Genomic DNA, 5,560 nt, shown 5'->3' with positions numbered 1-5,560 from the left:
GAACCGATAAAACAAAAGCAACATTTCATTGTTCATCTTAAAGCTCAAGATATTGTGCTCGGCATTACCATGGTTATGTAGTTATCACTTATCAGAATTCAATAATAAAGACCAAAAACGTTGACTCATGAATATTCAAAAATACGATTCGCTGGCTTGACAGACTTTGAGGCCAGATCGGGCGAAGAGCCTTGCAAATCTGAAAGCCACCGCGTGCAGTGGTCTTTGTTGAAAAGTATATTCTATTCCAACCTCCATGCCACCAGTACAGGCCGTTATCACGCACTAAACCAGGAGTTGGGCCGAGTCGTTAATCCTTGTGTGTAGGATCCGTGGTCTGACCACGTATCTTTTGGGCTCTACCTCTACAGGGTTAACAGTAACAATGGGATTGGGTTTGTTACTTAACATCTTACGTGAACCAAATTTAGTTGGCATGGTAGGGTTAAAACCTACATGCATGATAATGTTAGTGCATAGTTCAGTTGAAAATTGCTGGGAAAGATTGCCCTTATCTGGCCATCGTTAATTTTTCCCTTCAATGACCTATCAGCCATCAGAAAATATGTCCTGAAAAGTCTAACTTAGCAGGGACACATTTTGAATTTTTATGAAAAAACCTTTACAATTTTCAGACCAGCCACATAGGGTTTGTGCACAGGGTGTCGAGTGATGGCCAGATATGGGAATCTTTGCAATTTCTGTGCGTCCTAATCAGTACCCCAAACCAAAAAAAGAATAGGGAAGTAGATTATAGGCAATGCTGGAACTTCCTTTATGCCAGCCTTAGCCTATTTATGGTTGTTGATGATTGTACACCTTTTGTGATTGTGATTCATTTTCTTCATTTTTTGCCAACTGAATATTTCTTCCACAAGTTAAATGTAAATTTGGCGCGGTAGCCTGAACTGTAAGTTTGACCACTTGTTAGGTGTTGGGCTTTAGCCCAAAACCTATTGTTTTTGTCAAAGTTCACTATTTAGGTGTTGGGCTTTAGCCCAAAACCTATTGTTTTTGTAAAAGTTCACTATTTTTTTATTTTTTTTATTCTCCAAGACACAACTCTTCTCCGGAACTGTTAGGAAAACTGGAAACATATATGAACTTCATTTGTCAAAACATGAATGCACAATCCAACGCAGATGGTCTTTTTTACAATTACGTCATCATGACGTCATCATGGGTCACGTGACGTCACTAGGAAGTTAAATAAATTTAATATTTGAAATTTCATACAAAATCAACCTTGAGAGACCGAAACCTGAAATTTGCGGGAATCGACATGGTAATACATGATCTTCATTTTATCCTGTGCGCATAACATCACGTGACCCTTCCTTGCGGTCGAAACCGGAAGTGCCTAATAATTTAAAAGTGGAAAAAGATATAAACTTGCTTTTAAACGATTTAAGTGTCTGCCTGGATTGACCTTTCAAAAAAATAATTGGCGACGCCATGAAGTGTTGGAGCGCCCTCTAGTGGCAGGTTAAAAAACGTCAAAAACGCATTTTCACTTGATGTCTGTGGGGAATTTTGCGGTAATCGCTTCAAAATTAATGTACATGATGACCATAATGCAGACAACACGTTTTCCTCGAAAAAAAAATTGATTACGTCATCAGACTGGAAGTTACAATAAAAAGACCTTTAAACCTTAAAATATTGCCAGAAAATATACCGTGATAGATATAATCAAGATTTAGCTGTATACAGCACAGTAAATATAGCTCTTGAGGTTTCTGGTAATGACGTCACAATGACGTCATCAACTATCATATTACAAGCAATCAAAGATTTCTAGATTTAATCTTTGAAAAGCAATGTAAAATCAACCGCTACAGATTTGATTTCGATGGCAATCGATACAATTTTGCAGGGTCTTCAGTTTTGGTATTAAGTGCAAAATCACGTGACCCTTCCTTCCTGTCGAAACCGGATAGTACCTTATTATTTGAAATTGGCAGAAGATGCAAACTTGCTTTCAACGATGTGAGTGTCTGCCTAGGCAGTACTGTACAAACATATTACATGTGACGTCATCAAATGTTAGAGCACCCTCTAGCGGCAGTTTAAAAAACGTCGAAAACGTATTATCACTTGATGTATGTGACGAAATTTGCGGTGATCGCTTCAAACCTAACATACATGATGAACTTCATGCAGAAAAGACCTGTGTGCGAAAAAAACATGGATGACGTCATCAGACCGGAAGTTATAAAGAAAAGACTTTCAAACATTAAACAATTGCTAAAAAATCAACCGTGAGAGATATAATCAAGATGTGGCTATATATAGCACAGTAAATATAGCTCTGGAGGTTTCTGGCGATGACGTCACAATGACGTCATCAAGTGTCATATTACAATCAAATAAGTATTTCCATATTTAATCTTTGAAAATCAATATAAAATCAACAGCTCCAGATTTGATTTTGTTTTTTATGGCAATCGATTTTAATTGCAGGGTCTTCATTTTTGGTTTTACGTGCAAAATCACGTGACCCTTCCTTCCGGTCAAAACCAGAAGTGCCTTATTAATTTAAATTGGCAGAAGATGCGAACTTGCTTTCAACGATTCGAGTGTCTGCCTAGGCAGTTCTGTACAAAAATTTAACAGGTGACGTCATCAAATGTTAGAGCGCCCTCTGGCGACATGTTGAAAAGTCAAACATGGATTTAAACATGCATACTTTGAGTTGATGTGTGTGGCAAAGTTTGCGGCAATCCGTGGCCAAACACCGTGTGGTTGCTCCTACAACCTCTAGTGTTTTTTTTTATTCTCCAGGACACAATTCTTCTCCGGAATTGTTTGGAAAAATGGAAACATATATGAACTTCCTTTGTCAATACATGAATGCGCAATCTACTAAAGATGTGCTTTTTTGTAATTACGTCTTTATGACGTCATCGCGGGTCACGTGACCTCACTTTAAAGTTTAATAGATTTAATCTTTGAAATTCCATATAAAATCAACCGTGACAGACCGGAACTTGAATTTTGCGGGAATCGACATGGTAATACATGCTCTTCATTTTATCTTGAGCGCGTAAAATCACGTGACCCTTCCTTCCGGTCGAAACCGGAAGTGCCTAATAATTTGAAAGATATGAACTTGCTTTCAATGATGTTGGGGTCTGCCTGGATTGACCTTTCAAAAAAAAAATGGGTGACGCCATGAAGAGTTGGAGCGCCCTCTAGCGGCAGGTTAAAAAACGTCAAAAACGCATTTTCACTTGATGTCTGTGGCGAAGTTTGCGGTATTCGCTTCAAAATTAATGAAGATGCTGACCTTAATGCAAACAATTTTCAAAATTCTTTTAAAAATACTCAAAACTCTCACAGGTGTTCAAGCTGCACAGAAAAATGATAATCAATATGTCATCTTTAGTTTTCTTTTCAATTTTTGGTGGGTTGACCATTCACTTTTCGAGACATTTTCACCCAAAGAAGACGACCCCTATTTTCCCCAAAGCGGAAAAGTAGCCATCTTGAAAAACGATCCCTCCACAACATGGCAAAATAGCGCCACTGTCGATCCCAATAGCATCCAAAATGCTCAGAATTGGAAGCCCCAAGTCCGGGCCAGAGGTTCATTACCATATCTCTTCAATTCCCCAATTTTACGGCGCTCAGAACTCTCTAATATAGAATATTTTGAGGGTATTACATTTATTCATGAGCTTGGCGGATCGATTTACCGGTGTGCACCCTATAATAGCAGGCAACTTTTAAATTTTAACACAAAACCACATTCAGGACGAGCAGAATATTTCCAAAGTCAATATTTTGAAGGAAAAAGATGAAAGAAAAATATTATCCGAGGTCGATATTAAGCCCAAAAATAGTATTTTTTTGTCCCTGCTCAGCTGTAGAGCGCCCCCAGCGACAATAAATTGAGTTCAGCTACTTTTAAGCTCAAAATGCCCCCCCCCCCTTTTCAACTAGCAATTGTTGTAATCGGGTGATAGCCTACTGCTCCCTTATGATTTGGAAGAATCCGTTACGGAAAAAACCCTTGTTGATACCTTTAAAACACTTTTTTCCCCTCCCCGTAGGTTCCGCTTACTGAAAAGACCACTGCCGCGGCACAGCGCATGCGCGAAACGGCCATCTTTGTTATTCGTTATAGGATGCATACCTGCAAATAAACTCCCATAGACACTAGTGCTAAATGCCCATACTTCAAAATTCTTTAACAAAAAAAATACTCAAAACTCTCACAGGTATTCAAGCTGCACAGAAAAATGATAATCAACATGTCATCTTTAGTTTTCTTTTCAATTTTTGGTGGGTTGACCATTGACTTTTCGAGATATTTTCACCCAAAGAAAACGACCCCTATTATCCCCAAAGCGGAAAAGTAGCCATTTTGAAAAACGATCCCTCCACAACATGGAAAAATAGCGCCACTTTCGAGCCCAATAGCATCCAAAATGTTCAGAATTGGAAGCCCCATTCCGGGCCAGAGGTTCATTACCATATCTCTTCAATTCCCCAATTTTACGGCGCTCAGAACTCTCTTATATAGAATATTTTGAGGGTATATTTTTTTATTCACGATTTACCGGTGTGCACCCGCCTGGAGCCCCAGTGTGCGGTTCACACCCTGGTGTCCCCAATTATCATGTGCGGCCTCCAACACCTGGTACACTGGACCACGAGCCTTATCCTTCACTTGTCTGTAAAGCACACCCCTCCGCTCAACTACTTTAGTCCCCTCTTTCATCCAGCCTACAATACCAGGGGTATTTACACCTGGTCTGGGCGCATCAGGTTGCCACTTGGAGTCCCAAGTTTCCAAAGTTCTCCTAGTTGTTCATCTTCCCTTTGCATTAATGCTAGTTCAGTGTGGGAGAAAGACGGCAGGACTGCTGACGACCGGGGCGCATCAATCCCAGCAGCACAATTTTCATCTGAATTTTCTACAACTTCCTTAGGTTGGATCTCACAAGGGACTGAGGTACAGTCATTTGCCATTTCAGCTATATCTGCAACCTCCACTGGTCGTCGGCTGAGTGCATCTGCACATTTGTTTGTTCTCCCAGACCGGAACTTTATTGTCATGTTAAATGGCGCAAGCTGCGCAACCCAGCGCTGTTCCATGCCCCCCAATTTCGTATTTTGGAGGTGCGAAACAGGGTTGTTGTCTGTAAATACCGTGAAATGAGCACCTAGTAAGTATTCTCGGAATTTCTCGGAGACAGCCCATTTAAGGGCGAGAAGTTCAAGCTTGAAGCATGAAAAATCTGAATAATTCTTCTCGGGCCCTCGCAGACCTCTACTGGCATATGCAATAGGGTGGAGGGCTCCATGGTCATCGGCTTGCAAAAGACAAGCCCCAAGCCCTTGGAGTGAGGCGTCGACCTCGACTATGAACTCCTTATCAAAGTTTGGATAGGCGAGCACAGGGGCTGAGCACATCATCTTCTTCAGCTCACAGAACGCTTTGTTAGCCTCATCAGACCACAAAAACCCAGACGGCAGGTTCCCTACTTTTGTCTCTACATTGGCCGTTAACTTATGCAATGGTTTTGCTATTAAATATGGGACAAAACGCCTG

This window comes from Patiria miniata, unplaced genomic scaffold (genome assembly GCF_015706575.1).
Source record: "Patiria miniata isolate m_02_andy unplaced genomic scaffold, ASM1570657v1 HiC_scaffold_24, whole genome shotgun sequence".
In the NCBI taxonomy this organism is placed as follows: Eukaryota; Metazoa; Echinodermata; class Asteroidea; order Valvatida; family Asterinidae; genus Patiria; species Patiria miniata.
The sequence above is the reverse complement of the archived record's forward strand: the minus strand, read 5'-3'. Positions refer to the sequence as shown.